The sequence below is a fragment of the Lissotriton helveticus genome, chromosome 1_2, assembly GCF_964261635.1.
Source record: "Lissotriton helveticus chromosome 1_2, aLisHel1.1, whole genome shotgun sequence".
In the NCBI taxonomy this organism is placed as follows: Eukaryota; Metazoa; Chordata; class Amphibia; order Caudata; family Salamandridae; genus Lissotriton; species Lissotriton helveticus.
In genome coordinates, this window is record NC_136058.1 from 87,448,367 (window position 1) to 87,467,124 (window position 18,758).

Consider the following 18,758-nt stretch of genomic DNA (forward strand, 5'->3'; position numbering starts at 1 on the left):
ATCCAACACTTTCCCTACTGTTGCACTCAATGGAGTGGGAATAGTTATTTTTACTTCTATGCTATCCAACGTTTTCCCTACTGTTGCACTCGCTGGAGTGGGGAATATTAATGTTACCCTCACGCTATCCAACGCTTTCCCTACTGTTGCACTCACTGGAGTGGGAATAGTAATTTTTAGTCCTACGCTATCCAACGCTTTCCCTACTGTTGCACTCACTGGAGTGGGAATAGTAATTTTTACTCCTACGCTATCCAACACTTTCCCTACTGTTGCACTCTGTGGAATCGGAATGGTAATTTTTACCCCTACGCTATCCAACGCTTTCCCTACTGTTGCACTCACTGGAGTGGGAATAGTAATTTTTACCTCTACGCTATCCAACGCTTTCCCTACTGTTGCACTCTCTGGAGTGGGAATAGTAATTTTTACCCTCCCGCTACCCAATGCTTTCCCTACTGTTGCACTCACTGGAGTGGGAATAGTAAACTTTATGCCTACGCTATCCAACGCTTTCCCTACTGTTGCACTCACTGGAGTGGGAGTAGTAATTTTTACCCTCCCGCTATCCAACGCTTTCCCTACTGTTGCACTCACTGGAGTGGGAATAGTAATTTTTACTGCTACGCTATCCAATGTTTTCTATACTGTTGCACTCACTGGAGTGGTAATAGTAAATGTAACCCTCCCACTATCCTACGGTAAAAATATTTTATATTTTTTATTAATATTATGCTTAGATATATATATATATGTATTAATTTTTTTAAAAGTTTTATTAATTATTTATTAATTTTAAGGTTATTTAAGTATTTTAAGTATGTTTAAGTTAATTATATTTATTATTTCATTAATTTTCAATTACTTTTAAGACATTTAAAAAATTCGATATTTTGACTATATTTTTTACAACGATATTTTTGATACAATATTTTTGTACTTACCTGTTTGGAGATAGGAATTCGATATTTTTGCATTCTATATTTTTTACTCGATATTTTGGTAAGTCTATATTTGTGTCATCGATATTCTTTCAGTGATCCCTAAAAAACAAAGAGGACTTGAGATCCTTTTTGGGTTTAATTGAATACATGGCTAAGTATGTTAAAAACTTCTCTGAAAAGTGTGAGTGTCTTTGTGATCTCTTGAGCAAGGACAATGACTTTATATGACAGACAAAGCACAGTGATATAGTAAACAAGTTAAAAGATGAAATTATACATTTACCTGCATTAGGTAAATTTGATCCTGCAAAAAAGACAATCCTTACAACAGATGCCTCTAACAAAGGTGTGGGTGCCACTTTGCCACAAGAGGGGGAAACCATAATTGCTTTTGCTCCACGCTGTTTAACCACTGCCGAATGTAACTATTCTGTAGTCGAAAGGGAGGCCCTCGCCTGTTTCTGGTCTGTTCAACATTTCAAGATTTATCTATGGGGCATACAATTCACCACTCGCACCGACCATAAACCCCTCACATTCATGTTGTCTGTCAAAAAAACACACAGTGGTTCTCCTTTTATATCTAAACGGATATTAGGTTTGGAAGGTTATTGCTTCAAAATTGAGTACCTACCGGGCGGGGAAAATATAATTGTAGATTATCTTTCCAGAACACCTTTAGAAGTGGATGTTCAGGACAAACCCCTTGATGTTCCTATTTTAGCAGTACAGTTACCAGCCATTACTGAGGGTGAATGGAATAAATGTGTGTACAGTGATAACAATTTGAATATGCTTAAAGACCTGATTATCAATGGTTGGCCAGAAAAATGCAAAGACGTTGCTGAAGAATTGAAGCGTTTCTGGGAAGTAAGGCATGAATTAACTATACGTAATGATAAGATATGTCGTAATGAAAAAATTGTGCCACCTGTTGACCTTAGAGACAAAATCATAGATTTAGCACACAAAGGACACCTGGGCAGGAGTATCACAAAAAATAGAATAAGGAATCATTTTTGGTTTCCAAATATAGATTCCATGAGCACAAAGTTAAAAATTGTCTGAGCTGTGCTAGGAGTGATAAAACTAAGATCTTACGGAAGTGCCTTTATCCCCAGTAGAACTACCAGTATACCATGGAGGAAATTGGCCATGGAGATAATTGGTCCAATGGAGTACATGGGTGTTCAAAAGAGATTTATGATTGTACTTATTGACTACACTTCTCATTGGATAAAGTATAATTTTGTATTACGCACAATTACAAATATTCTCATAGAATTTTTGAGAGAGTTATTCAGCAATGAAGGGATTTCTGAAACATTGGTTACGGACAATGGTGTCCAGGTCACTTCATTGGAAATGAAAAAATTCCTTCAAGAGCTGGGAATCAAAACAGGAAAAACTGCTCTATACTGCCCGAAGGCTAATGGCCGGCACAGTGGCTGGCACATCCTACATTTTTAGCATTGTGGCGGGCAGTGCTCTCTGCACCACCCGCCACAATGCTAAAAATGCATTTCAGCATTTGCATTTACAAAGCGGCAGGTACCATCATAATATGGCTGGCGGTGTCTGATAGACACCGCCACCATATTATTTCTTTTCCGCCCCGGCTGCAAGGCGACCGGGACGGAAAAGCTGCGGATGGTCTTTCCGTCTGCCGAGGTCCCCCCCGCCATAGTAATATGGCGGGGGGGGAAACGAGTATGGATGTCGGGCGGATTGCCCCCAACAGGCTGGCGGTGGCTACCGCCAGCCTAGTAGGAGCAATCCGCCCGACATCCTAATGGGCCCCCAAGTGACTGGAATATCTACATTTGTTTGCACCAGGGGAGGGAGGCAAGCACAAAAATAAATCGTCTATCTTGGTACGGAGGGAATCCAGTTTCAACTAATACACGAATTTCGGAAGAACTTACATTCTAAATTATGCAGAGAGGGTTAAACCTCTCTATGAATTAATAAAACCTGATTTTAAACCAATCAATTGGACTCAAAAACACACAGAAATTTTGAGATAATTGCAAACAGACATGTTAGCTAAAACAAAATTGCAAACTCGCGATAACACACGCAACCTTGTAATCCGAGTCATCCCAGGAAGATGCGGATTCACGTACCTGACCTCTAATGAGGGAGAAAAGGTACCAATAGCTTACAAATCACACTTGTACACACAAGCTGAAATAAAATTCAGTTCTACTGAAAAAATTCTAACTGCGGTTCAGACTGCTGTAGCAAAAGAAAGAGCCCTAGCACAAGGTAAACGAATAATAATCGTTACACCAATACCAGCCCTAGAAGCGGTAACAAAAGCAAGCATTCCACATGCTAAAGCACTACATCCGAGATGGATACAATGGGTTAATTCTCTTGCTGCAACAGACGTAGTATACGAATTTGATCCTAATTTGAAAACACAAGAATTTCTACAATACGAATATGAATGTCCTCTGCCGACCGAAATCCTGCCTCTAGAACGCTACGGCTGTATAATATATACAGACGGATCAGCACAACCCGCAGTTGGGGGTAAACAAGCTTACAGTGCTGCGGGCGCGATTGTTAAAGGTCGTTGGCATGAAGGAAAATTTAGACCATCGGTCACTAAAACCCAATCTCTAGGAGATTGTACAGCTCAGCGAGCTGAACTACTAGCATTTAAGATGGCGCTTGAAAATACCGATCGCGAATTCCCCACACTAATAGTGTGCGATTCATATTACTGCGTTCAGTCTTATAATGAATGCTTGCAGAACTGGGTTCAAAATGGTTTCAAAGATGCAAAAGGTGGCCCAATCAAGGATAAAACGCTTTGGGAACAAGTAGTTCTTTTACAGAAAGAACTACAAAAGACTCATGTGATACATACACTGAGTCATCAACGTGATGGCGTTCACGTTGCGGGGAATTCATTGGCTGATGAGGCCGCGAAGGCAGCTGTGCAAACGGCTACCGTAGCTGCTATCACCCGGTCAAAAACAAAAATAGACAGCGATATAATGCAAGCTGTCAGTGCTACGGTAAAAGATGATATAAAATCACTCCCGAAAGGCTTTCCAGAAAGTTACTCATACATAACTGATGCGAATAATGTTCCATTTGCTCGAATCCCTGGAGTGGGGGATAGGGCAATTCCAAACATGGAACACAGGTTAGGACTAATTACAGCGGCACATGAAGGGCTCGCTTCTGCACACGCTGGTGTTTCCGCCACAATATCATTACTAAAACAGAGATATTGGTGGCCACACATGAGAAAACAAACTAGGAACTATGTTCTAAAATGTGAAATATGCCAAAGAATGAAAGTATCAACAGTGAAATGACCAGCACAGACGCCCCTTCTAATCTCAGATAAACCATTAGCCTGTGTTTACCTGGACCACTGTGGTCCCTTACAAAGGGATGGCAACTATAAATATATCATGGTCGCAGTGGAGTCCTGCACGAGATTCATTTGGATGTGGCCCCAGCGCTCGGCTGACGCCAGAACTGTTATAAAAGATTTGCGAGTCTATATCGGCACATACGCAATTGGCATGCTACATTCTGACCAGGGTCCTGCTTTCAGCTCTCGAGCTTATAAGGAGGCCATGACCAGCATGGGCATTGCATTGCGGTACTCTTGTCCCTTCCATCCTGAGGGAAATGGGATTGTGGAAAGAAAAAACCGAGACATAAAGCAATCTATAACGGCAAGGGTATTAGGTTCGGGTGATGGGTGGGTCCAACATTTAACAAGTGTCCAACGTAGTCTTAATAATCTGCCAAGAAATTCTCTGAAAGGTTTCAGCCCTACAAACTATTGTTCGGGACTAGAATGCATATTCAGGGCTTAGATAGTCAGACTTCAGTGGTAGAAGAAAAATGCTTTGATATCAAAGATTGTTTGGCTATTTTACAGGACTTAAATGAAACAAGAAAAGGCCTGAGCAACGTAAAGCTAAAACAGCAGCCAACAGCCACTGAAGATAAACCACCTGTCCCAGCAAGGCCTGTCTGGATTCCAAAAATTGGGGATCTGGTCAGAGAGAAGATCGCGGTGAAGAAGGAATTTGGGCCTTCTTACAGAAAAGCAGTACCTGTCTTAGCTGTCAGCGGAACAAGTTGTACTACCGCCCCTTGCTGGTAAAAAGGAGAACCGAGTTGTATCCATCGACCTGGTAAAACCACAATCATGTGGCCAATACTAAGTAGTAGGCCCAGTGGACTCCCAAGAAGTAGCAGAACACCTAAACTTGCTACAATACAAGAGGTTCAAACTGAGAGACTAATCACATTTGATAAACCTACAGTGAATAAAAAAGGACTATGCAACAATGCCATGGAACTTGTGCCTCTTGAAACCCAAATTGCAACAGTTCGTCAAGAAACACCTGTCTACAACGATGTAGCCTCAGACTATGCTAATGAAACAAAGAAAATTCCAAAAGCAAATGAAAATCCAGAAGCGATTCCAACAATTGATAGAACGGCATCAGGCTACTTCATCAATTTCGATGACTTTTCTGAGGATCCAAGCGAGCCTGAGGAACAGCCAATAACAAAAACTTTTAAAGACAAAGCAACAGAACTCTTTCATCAACTCGAAGAAAACTATCTGATTTCTCCATGGATTGAATTTTGGATTGTGTTAGGTGTACTTTTCCTCCTGCTCTGGCTCATCATGGTTCTTTGTTTGGGAAAATTAATTGAGGGAAAATACAGTACAATGGACACAGCAAGTCAGAACATCAACTTGGTCCTAAAGCCACACAAGTCATCTCACATCGAGAAAAGAGAACTATCATCAGTAAATGTGACAGCCAAATCCGATACCCGGTGGGGTAGCTTGGGACAAAACAGATTACGACATCTATGGCCCGGTCGAGCTCTTGAAATATCCACACCAGTTCAAGGTTTCAATAAGTGACTTTGTAAAACCGAGTACATTCTCTGATGATTGGGACTTTGAAAGTATTAATGATATGATGTCAGATTTAGTAATGTCAGCAAAATTTACAGAACATGATTATTTACAGAGTTCATCAAATTATGAAGAAATGTACTGCTACAATCACTTTGCACATCATTACTTGCATAAATCTGCTCAACCTCGAAATGTTTTTAATTATAATCAATGGGAACATTGTGCAACTCCACCAAAAGGTAGTTCGAAAACATATTATGAGAAATTCCCATACTTCTCAGGGTTTAATACAAGTGAAGCAGAAACGTTTTATTTCAAACTGTTAAATAAGACAGGGATGAAAAACACTAAATTAATCTATTCAGAAACATTTTTTGAAAAAATTAATACATTTTGTTTTGATTTTTGGAAAAACAACATTGAAATAAAAACCATCTGGGGTACCAAAGATTGGAAGGTACAAGGTATAGAAGCATTATTTAGAGCCTGCATGATCCCAGAACAAATTATATTCTTGAATGACACCATCCAACAAACAACCTGTCTTGGCCTAGCCAAAATTAAAGACTTAAACAAGCCGTCTATTCCAAAGCCAACACCTGACAGTAATAGCACTACAGATGTTGAGATAGACGTATCCCATATTTTTAACCAAAATAGAACACATCCTGATTGGAAAAAATGGTTGATCTGGCCCACAGACACAAATAACTGTCAAGATAGATTCCTGGACAAAATACAGGGGTTCAAAATGACCAGGCCAGACCCTAGATACTCCCAGAGACAACATCCAGGGATAGTTACAACATACAGTGTAGGAAAACTCTGCCTCAAATTGCTACAGAAATCCACACTGGCAGAAATTAAGCAACACTTGACTTTACTTAAAGACGGTGCTGACTTGCGTGATTTCATAATGGGACCACGCAAACATCATCAAAAACGTTTCATAGTGGCCGGTCTATACGCAGCTTACAATGAAGCTTGGAAAGAAACGCAAATTGAAACAGCAGAAAAAATACGGGAAATTGACCGTATTAATTTGGAAAAATCACTTTCTGTTGTGGACAATGGGTTAATGACTCTGTCCTCCAGAATATATTCACTGGACAGTATTGTATCATCTGGTATTGATATAATAGAGCAAGACTTACTAATGTTACAACATGGTCAGTCCCAATTACGTTCTATTATACAGCTTGGCTGGACGTTGCAAAATCTGCGTTCAGGCTACGTGCCCTGGCGTTTAATCAACACAACGTCATTATTCTCTATCTTTAACCTTACTGATACACAAATCAGTTTGGCACAAAAAGGAGCAGAGTATACAATTCTGAGCATTGAAAAACTTGAGAGATTACCGTTGACAATGTCAGAAAGACCTGTCATTGAATGGATAATACATGGAATAATAACAATTCCGATAACAACTTTCCAATTTAAATACTGTCAAGAGTATATACCAGCGGGCCAGTATGAAAGGTTGGGTAAAGGGTACATTAAGTCATCATGGAAATTGCCTCACACACACACATGTTATAGTGAAAAGAAACAGAATGTATTTCTTAGTGGTAACAATTGTAAACGATCACTAAGCTGTATACTTCTGTGTCATGGTATTAACCTGCAGGGGGCCTGTGAGGGGAATTCAAATAACCTTTCATGTCACCAGCATGGCACACCTGCAACACAAATAGACCATTCTTTAGACGGCTTTCTAACGGGAGTTATATTCTAATAGTGGACCACAGCTGTTGTGGCATGGTGCCAGGAAAAGCTTATCTTGTGAGCGTTAGTTCCATGGTCACTTGCTGTATGCAAGTATTGTATCCAAACAGCACTCCAGACACGGAGGCGAAAATTTGGCCCTTTTTGAATATCTCTTCTATTCGAATTGATACTTTAAGCAGAATGAAGTCTGTTCTTTTACAGACAACTGTGTCCTTGACGTCATCAAAAGGAACGTATGATCTGCAAGATGCAAGGACAACGGCGGAGATACATACCCTTTTATCATCAAATTGCCCAGTGAATTTCGCAGAAATGCTAAGCCAAATTCTAAATATGTCTGATACCAGTGGTATCCCACATGCATTTAAGACACTTTTTTCGGGACTGTTAACACCCTTCAAAACAGTTCTGGGCATTTTTCCTAATTTTGTCCATTCTGTCTTTGGCGGCCTACCACTTCTATTGGGTCTCGTAGCAGGAATTTTATTTTTGATACTTCTGCTCCGATATGGCAAACCAAGTCGCAGACAAGACTCCAGCAACGATGGAAGAAACGATCCTAGCTATACGCTATCGGGGCCGCATAACTAAAGTCCTTGGATTAGCCCAGCTAAGAGATCTTAATATGACCTGGTTTCTTTCATTCAGATCCATCTGGCAGAATTGCATCTTACCTGTGCTTCGATGTATGCTATGCGGAGAAGAATGAGTGTTGGACGTCTGTCTTACACTACCATCAGCAGTACCATTGGATACAGATACTTTGCTAAGTCCTGTAACGGCTCATGCATCGTGTTGTCCCCAGTGGCTACCCATTCTGATGACGGCATTCGTTGAAACTTCACCACTACGATTAGGGGGTAGTGAAGTACGAGATGAGAGCAACATCACCCAGGTACGGCCTTCTGTGAGCATTGCTGATCCTGACATCGATGATAGCAATCATTTTCACGACTGCACAGTTGCGGCATTTTCCAACTTGGTCGAACTTTCACCTGAAGCGGTAGACCACTTTTTTGCGAGTCTGTCTGAAATGATGTTCTCCCCTGAACAAAAAGAATAACTTTTAAGCAAACGAGCACATAGTGTTCCCTGAACTCTGAATTCGGCCTTTAGCTTTGATAAACAAAAGCTACTGAAAATATTTGGAACTATTTTCTCCCACTGAAAGCAAAATTATTTTTTCTTCGCTTCCAAAATATTTACCTTTTTTCTGGCACTTGTACTCTGCTTAAAGTAGAACTATTCTTAAAGAACAGAGCTTCTATTTTTAGGAACTCTAGAGACAATATATTACCTCAGCCTCCAGCACATTTTACAGCGACTGTAGTTATATGTGATGGAATGGTCGCGGCTTTTTTTCTGTATTAAGAGCCATTTCATGTGTAAATTTGGTGAATCGCTCAGCTAATCATATATATGCATCGTTTTAACTGAATGATTACACTGCTTGAAAAGCGTACAGTACCAATCATTTTCATGTATTTCACATGCACCATTTCAATTGCAGAAAAATGTATTTTGGGTGGGTTGGAATACACATGCACCTATAAATGTTTACTATTGCTTAGTTTTTAGTAATGATGGACATTAGATCGTGGAGTGGGTATTGTGTTTTTATCCAGGAGCCTAAACCGATATTCCTATTTTATGCCCTTGTCCGGTTATAATCAATAATATCCATACAACGGCATAATAATCATATCCATATTCAGTCGTAACACATGCTGTCATATTAAGCAAGGCTACTTCACCGGCCCCCTAGAAAGCACAACGAGTTCTCTAAACAATCCAAACCTCCAGCAACCTGGGAAATCCCCCTTGCTTTTGTTTTGATTTCATCCTAGAACTCCTGTGAAGCACTGTAAGAACGGCCAGTTCTTAGTGACATCTTTATTGACGTCTTATGTCCAACCTTACGTCAAACCCGGCACCTTTCAGGTATAAATATACCAACGTTGCCTTAAGCAAAGACACAGTGGTGGTTTTTGAGCAGAGCAGCTATCTACTTGCCCGAGAGCCCAGCTGATGCGAGAGCACACGGACGCTGCCCCTCCTCTTTTGACGCACTGAGAGAGACGCTGTCTTTTCTCCTGCCGAGAAATCCAGCTCCGGTGTTTCCAGATACCTTCGCGGGTTACTGGGATATCGAGTCCTGAGAGAGAGATACAAGACCTCCTGCTTTCTATTACCCAAGTACGGAGCTGACTAAAACCTTAGAAGAGAATTCTTGAGTCAGATTCTTGGCAAAACAAAACATAACTTAAACTGCTACTTACTTACTCCTTCCCACGTATTAGGCTTAGGTCAGGTACACCGGGGTAGGCGTATTTAGAAGCACCAGTTGAGTACGTTAGTCAATGTATATAAGTATGTATATATTCTATATATTTTAAAGTATCTTATGGCTAAGAAACCATATCAATGCTTTTACAGTATTATTTTATAATCCTCCTTTTACTGTACGGACTTTACTTTACTATGAGTATTGCAATTGTGGCAACTCATTTCTCTTGTATGAGGAAGAAGACTGCTCAATAAATTACACCTTTTATTGAAAACACCCGTCTCTCTTTTCTCTGCACTCTGTATGCATACTTGACTGAGTGAAATAGCTGTCTATTGTTTTCACACGACTCTAGAGATACACTCTTATTCTGAGGGAGTAAAGTTGTCATGTTATATGGTTGTCAGAAGCTAATCCCTTCTTGTCTATCCAGGGAGGTTAAACTCCTCCTCGCTTATTCGAGAAAGTTTCTAGTGACCTCTGAGCTAGCTGGCAAAAACTTAAGTCTAATATAGTCAGTAGAGACCTAGTCGACCTCAGTCCTACGTCTACACTGCTGAATATATTATTCCAATGCGCAGAGCCTATTGGGAATATAGGAACTACACTACACTGGCACTGATCAGGAAGTGAAACAAGTGGGCACTGTTTTCACTTTTCATCTGTGATTTTAATATGGTGCACAGGCATCACAGAAGGGTAGCCCCTACATTTTGAAAAAAAAAACCTTCTCTGCTTGAACATAAGATTCTTTTCTAATCCTCCCCACGACAGATGTTAGCCATAGGCTGCATGTTAGAAAGTCATCCTTTTGCCCTGTACACCACATTTGTTTGCGAATGATACTGGTGTTAACTGACTCTGACCGTATCGTGTGCTCTGCTAACCAGGCCCAGGGCCAGTGCTATGTGTAAAAAAGGTACATGTAATAGAGTACACTTACAACTGGCAATGAGAGACTCCATTGGTCCCTCGTAGATAACAGGGCCTGGGGTTGCAATCCACCTATAAACCCTTAGTTCATAAGGGGGCATGGAGGTTTGGAGGCCAAACAGATTTCCTGGACTCGCATGTGTGCGCTGCTGTGTGCCTGCTGTCCTTTAAAAAGGCAGTCCTGCCTTGCAGCCTGTCTTTAAAAGTAAGTTCTCACAATTGGTATTGACAGACCCTGTAAGTCCCAAGTATATAATAGGGCACGAAGTTTAGAGGATAGCAGATTTCCCACACATGTATGTGTGCACTGCTGAGTACCTGCTGTAATTTTAAAGGGAGCCTGGCCGTGCAGACGCTCGATAAAAGTAAAATTGTGTGCAAACTCGACTTTGGTAGTATAGGAACTTTACAAGTGATAATCTACCTTATTATGTACCTATCAGGTACCACCAGGGTCTCCCCTAGGTATCCCAGGTGTGGAGGGTCATGTAACTATTAGCAGGGGCCTTATAAAAGATGTTTCATATGCCCTGGTGAGGGAAAAACTGCCCCTATAATTTTGCCCCTTTGTAGATACTTAGGGGGTCATTAGGATGACGGGCGGACTTAGTCCGCCCGCCATCCTATCGGGACTAGGGACCGCCCGCCATAAGGGCGGGGGTCCCGTGGGTGGAATTAGGATGCGGCCGCCACAGTGGCGGTCGCATCCTGCATTTATAACATTGTGGTGGGCGGTGCTCTCTGCACCGCCCGCCACAATGCTATAAATGCATGTATGCATTTGCATACACAAAGCGGCAGGCATCGCGCGGTGCCTACCGCATTGTATATGCAAATGCAGGGGGGTACCACGGGTACCCCCCGTGTGCACCCCCCACCCCTCCTTCACTTTCGGGGCCCGCAGGTGGCCCCCAAAGTGAAGACCGCATGCCCCACCACGGAAAGGCACCTGCCCAGGCCCATCGTAATATGGCTGGCGGTGTCTAATAGACACCGCCACCATATTATTCCTATTCCGCCCAGGCCGCAAGGCGACCGGGGCGGAAAAACGGCGGACGGTCTTTCCGTCTGCCGAGATCCCCCCGCCATACTAATATGGCGGGGGGGAAAACGAGTGTGGATGTCGGGCGGATTGCCCCCGCCAGCCTGGCGGTGGCTACCGCCAGCCTGGCGGGGGCAATCCACCCGATATCATAATGGGCCCCTTAGTTCCTTTGGCTAACATAGCAATATTTAATTTAGTTATAAATATTGCAAGGAAACTAGTAACTATCATTCAAAGACTTAAATGATTGGTGTTGATAAATGCAACAACTTGCCTCTGTAAAATTTATCATAACTAGCACAGTAGAGAAACCATGGAACTTTTTGCAAAATCCAGCTTTCTAGTGGTCTCTGCAGAATGGTCAGCTCAGCTAGGCTGCTTGATTAGGTGATAGGTGGCCTGGCCCAAGCAGAGGTTATCTGATGGAGCAAACTCTAAAGCTGTGGAGGATGGGTCCTGCAGAGATTGCTGGGTAAATCATACTGACCTCAAAGAGAGAGCAGAGATAGTAAGGAATGCCAGACGTACCTACCTCCACATCAGTTGCCCCAGCCAGATGGCAGGTTTAGGACAGAAATTTGCAGATGTCATGGGGAGGTAAACTAATGGAAAGAGCCACACTGCGGGTTGGTTTAGCAGCTCTTACTCCCCTGGAGAGAATTCATCAATGTTGGATTTTTTAAGTGCAGCGCTTTTTGGGACAAGAAGATTCCACACTTTGGAGGAAGTTGTCATGCTTTTGGGGAGACAACCAGCATCTCATTGGACAGACGTGCCCCCATGTTTGTTGCAAAGGACACTTAATACATATCTGAGAGTTGCATAGTCTCTCATATCTGCTGCCTGAAACTACAAGGAAAATAAAGAATGCCCTGCTGGAATCTGGATTTGCACCCAAAGGCCTGCACTCTGAATGACAGCGCCTGCTGCCCAATTTGGTACTACAATTCTGGGGACTGTGCCTTCTTTCAAGAAGGTTTAAGGTGTGGATGTCCTTAAAGCTACAGATGAACATAGCCCCCTCATCCTCTACACCAAGAGTCCCCATCCTGGAGTGCCTCCAGTGGAGGTTTAAGAATTTGGCCACATCCACTCGGTGGTCCAGACATCCCAGAGACCATCTAGGAGATTCCAGACCTTTATATTGATGTTTATGACACTTGGAACCTAGAAGAATACCTTCAGGAAGAACCTCCTGAAGTTTGGAGGATGTTGGAGAGCTTTTGGGAAAAAGCTCCATAAGGTGACCAACCCGACCTCGAGAGTCAAGCCGACTTCCTTCAATCGTGACCCGGAAAGTATTTCAGGTTCATCCCCCTGAAAGCTCCAGCGCTTCAGACTTCCAGGATTTGACTGCTGTGTTTGGGGATAAGGTGGCTCAGGTGTATTTAATGTGAACCCCGAAGTAGCGTTCACGAAACGAGAATGACAAACATTTGTGTCTGATGGTCATAATGTCCACCCAGCTGGAAGTATCATAGAAGTATTAAATGTACCGTTTCTTATCATGCTATTTAGTTGGTCTTCAGGATAATTTGTATGAGATTGCCAATTATCAAAAAGGGCAAGGATAGAGTAGTGGGATTATTCAATTCTTTAAATTTAACCAACCCCAGACATGTAGTCTGTCGGACTGTGTCAATAACTCAGATAATTTGCTTAGGTATCAGACATGCACAGAATAAAGATTTTGTACCTTGGACTCACCAGGACTCAGTGCCTCATATTGATTTCAAGTCAATATTATCCTTCCAGTAATCATATCCTTTCAAGACTAGGTCATCAATAAAAAGGGATGCATAAATCAATTTGGTCTGAAGACAATGAAGAACTGTCCGAAGAAAAGTTATCTTGATCTATATAGTAACCAGAAGAACTCAGCTGGAATAACAGAGGATGTAGACCTGAGGTTAGCACTCCCGAAGGGGATCGGAATAAATGATTTCCATCATGGAGTGTGAAGAAGGTAAAACAGATACCAAGTCAACTGAAGACTTGACATCTCCCTCCGGCAGCCGGGGAAATCAGAAGGAATGGAGCTCACAGGCTGTAAAGGAACTTCCCATTTTGGGCACACTATTGAGGATTGGCCAAATGGTGTAACTTGATATGTTCTATAGAAACAAAGCAATTGTCTTTGCGTCCTGGAAGTGGAGGTAAATTTACAGTTTGAGTGCCCTGAAGAACAAGCACTGGAACAGGAGCAAAGTAGAAGGGACCCAATTCTTTCTTGATTACCACCTTTTCACGAACAAGCTCTCCAACTTTAGGAAGCCAAACAGAAACAGGAATCGGAACCACTGCATCCAATGGTGGAGACGAAGGCAAATGGGTTTTAGCCTGAGCGTCACAACACTTTTGTATATCCTGTAAGACAGCATAGTGGTTATCTATGTCAAATGGTGCAGCAGCCGCCAAAACGTCTAGACCAGTGGTTCCCAAACTTTTGACTCCTGAGGACCCCCATTGAGTCACCACTGGAAGCCGGGGACCCCCAAGCAATTTGTATGAGTTAAATTTCAAATATTAAAACAGTAATTCGAAAAATATGCACACGTGTGCACACAAAGCAAATACTCAAAGTACTTAGGGGCAGATTTACAATAAGTGACCATCCATGCATATCAGCAGGGATGCGCCACTTATTGTGCGCAATGCCTCCGCCACCATTGATGCGTCGCATTTACAATGATGCGCCTCATGGGGCAAAAAAGCACAGATGCATGACGCATCTGTGCAGTAAAGGTGGCGCATTGCTGGAGTTGCGTCGCAAGCGCGACACAGCTCCAGCAATGCTCTGGGGGGCCGAATCTTGTTAATGCTGCGTCAATCCTTACGCCTGCTTCAAGCAGGCGCAGGGTTTTGACGCAGCATGGGCCCCAAAGTGACTGAGTGAAATCTTGTAGATTTCACTCAGCCACTTTTAGGAGGCGTTCCTGCGCCGGAACGCCTCCTTCTGGCGCAGGGCTTTACAACGTGGCACATCTCTCAGATGCGTCACGTTGTAAATACCCTGCACCATGGCGCATCTTTTGCGTCGCTGCTGCATCACGAAAGTGATGCAACAGTGGCGTAAAAGAGGAACAATTGGCTTGTAAATCTGCCCTTAAGAAATTTGGGGCCAGATGTACGACCATTTCATTTAGCGGCTCGCAATCGGCGGCACATTGCGAGTGGCAAATTGCGAGTCGCTAAATGAAATGTACAACAGTGTGTTTAACACTGTTTCGGATTCCCAATGGGGTCGCAAATTGCGAGGTTCATTAATATTAATGAGCCTCTCGCAATTTGCGAGCCTATTGGGAATGCCAGCCCTCCTAGGTATGGTGCCTGCTGGGCTCTGCAGGCCACCATGGCTGGGACTGCTTTTAAATGAAGCAGTTTAAAAAAATGCAGCCCATTTACCATGCATTTAAAAAAAAAAAGAAAATGAAACGTTTTCGTTTCATTTTCTAATGGCAGGCAGAGGTCCCTGGGACAACTGCCTGCCCTTAAAAAATAATTTAGCATGCATTTGCAAAGGGGAAGGGGTCCCCTGGGGACCCCTTCCCCTTTGCAAATGCATTACCATCTACTTGAGGTAAGTGGTAATTGCGAGTGTTTTGCGACCGCAAAACATTTGTACATGGTTTTAAGACTCGCTATTTGGAAGGGAATGCCCCTTCCAAATAGCAAGTTGCAAAACCTATTTAGCGAGTCGCAAACAAATTGCGACTCGCGAAATAGGCAATGTACATGGCCCAATACGTTTTTGCATGTGAAAGCGGGTTCACGAACCCGTTCACGCATATAAAAACGGATCGTACATCTGGCCCTTAGTATTTTATATTGAAGTAATAGCCCCTCTGTCACATGTATTTCATTTGTTTTATAGCATCTCTCATACCATTGTAGGATGTCAGAGCACTTTACATCACACACATATAGAGACATTGAATCATACACGTAAATCAGTGTGTATATAAAATGTTTAAAGAGTGCTTGGTCTGAAAAAGCACAAACTCAGAATTCAGAACATAACACAGTGGCTAGCACTGACTTTAACATTAAAAATGTATTTCCACCCAAATAAATCTTTTTAGCAGCATCAGGATAATGAATAACTGGGAAAAAACAAAAGTTACTAACTGGTACCATGCAGTTTGCAAGCAGCTCTTTGATGACAGTTTATAGGTCCCTCTGCTACATTACAATTGTCACTTATGAGGTGCACAGTAACAAAAGAATCTCTGTGACAAAAGCAGTAACCACGAACCTATGCACATAAAATGCTGCTTTTTAAAATGCATGTTACACGTTCTTTGCAGTAGGCACATTAACCCTCTGTGCTACATTAGTTAAGTCAAAGCTGCGCTAAACAAAACTCTCCTCATGCTCCAGCAGGTACATTAATCAATGGCTTTATCTTGACACTTTTATTGCTGCTGGAAAGCTGCTAATTATACAATAAACTTTTCTGTGCTTTTAAAACTGTTGCCTGCGGACCCCCTGGGAATGTGTCACGGACCCCTGGGGGTCCGCGGACCACAGTTTGGGAAACACTGGTCTAGACCATCAAAGTCTAGAACCTACATCTTGATGTCAAAGAGAATTTTATAAAGGGGTGCGCCCACCCAGAGCTCTTCTTGGGAGATTATTAACCAGCCAATACCTAATACCCTTGCTGTTAAAGATTGCTTCAAGTCACAGTTCATCCGCTCCACCACAGAATTGTCCTCGGGCCTACATGGAGACGAGAAATGCACCTGTACTCCCAGTAACATCATTGACATAAGAGCTTTTCATTTGTTGACAAAGATCACAACAGACAACATATTGTCCAGTCTGCTGGTAAAAAACCACCCCATCAATAGCATTGCTCTAAAAGAGAAACAGTGGTAATACCTTCATGGGCAGCCACTATCAAAGATTGTCTGTGGTCAGGGTTTGGAATCAGACGATCACCAACAAGCAACTACTCAAACCCAAAGTATTTTATGCTTTATTGTGCTACCTTTAGAATCCCAAAAATCATTTTGTTTCCAAATATTACATTATCATTGACAGACTGTACACAATAAAAGGAATCACACCCAAAAAGGGTGGGTAATTCAGGGTCAGCAAATTTGAGAGCTAAAAGAAGAGCCCTCAATTCGGCCAGCTGTGCTGTGCAATCCACAAGGGACTGGGTATGAACCAAAGTTGAATATAAAACTCCATACATGGCATGGGTGAAACTACAAAAATGTGTTTACCTTGAGCAAGAGGGCATTCTTTAAGAATAGCCATCTGCACAGGAGTAAAAAAAAATTCTGTAGAAGAAAAATGTAGTTCAGCAGGAGTATACAGATGTGATTTATAGGCTATTGGGACAGTGTCACCTTCATTAAATGTCACATAAGTGAAACAGATCGCACCAGCCAAAATCCAGATGACCAAATTGGTAGCATCCAACCTCATCTGTAAATACTGCGTAGCAAGCAAGTCAGACTGTAAAGCGCGCAACACTGCGGTGTGTTCTGGAAGCCAGGGGTAGGCAGAAAAGGATGGGTGTATTAAAGCATAAAGAGGTTTGATGCAATGAGCATAGTCAAGAATGTAAGTTCTGCCAAAATATTGATACCCTAGAAGAGATTGCAAGTTTTTAAGCGTAGATGGAGGTTACAAATCAACACACTTTGCCAAAAAATGGGGTGCTAAATCCCGACCCACATTTGACAATTCATAACCAAGAAAAAGGACGGCTAGAAATGCAATATGCGATTTTGCACAATTTAAGTTGTAGCCCAGAGGAGCTGATTGCGTAATGATGTGATCCACTCTCACAAGATGGGGATTCAATTCATCACCTGTCAGGTATATGTCATTGAAATAAGAGAAAGTGTCAGGAACTATATCATGCAAAAGGGATACTATACGTGCTGCAAAGACCCCACGGCTATTCTTATACCCCATGAACAGGCTCGCGTACGCCGCTAAGAATAGAGGGCACTGAACAGAGACATCTCCTGGCTCTCAGAAGCCAGGTTATGACTGAAAAATGTATTTGAAATATCCGGTGTAGTTTTAAAGTTTTTACGCACAATATTTTTTATCAAAGCTGTACTATGCATCTTTTGCACCACAAAAGTACAGGTATGACTATTGAAATGTTTATAATCCTAAACTCTGCAATAGGAACCATCAGGTTTCAAGATCAGAAAGAAGGATTATTCATTGCAGAGATACAGGGTTCAGTTATATTCTGATACTCCAAATGAGTTAGACTTTCTTTGACAGATGCTTTAGCATCACATTTAACAGGCTATCGAGGCTCCGTCTGAGGAGTAGAACGTATAGGAACAACATGTAAAGAGAATCTTTATCCTAACCAGCTTGGTTGCAGTATAAGGCTGCGGCCAAAGCAAGAGCCCACTCAGAAGCATGAGCATGCTTAGTCTCATCAGGGACGTTTTGCAAAAAACAAGGTACAATCACATCCTTGCCACAATGACACGCAAGAACAAATGGGGCAACCACTCGACCTCCAACAGTAAAATGTCATAAGAAGATGTCAAGTTGTCCCAAAAAATATCATTGATGGTGCATTTAATGTCACAATCCATCTGAATGTTTACTAGGTTACGTCTATCAGGGGGAGCTACAAGGATAGTTGTGGTTTCAACAGTTATAAAAGAGTCAGTCGCATTTGCCTCCAGAAACTGGGGGAGTGTCCGGCGCACTATGGCAACTTCCGTCACGCTGTCGAGGAGAGTCACCGCCCAACTCCTGTCCAGGAGGAGGGTTCCCACTGTCTGGGGAATACTTTGCTGTTAAAGCGGCAACTTTCTTCTCCAGGAATGGGGCTGTATATGGAGGTGGTTTCTCTCTCTTAACTTTCATGTCATAAGAGAGCTGTGGGTCCCGCTTGGTTTGGGTAAA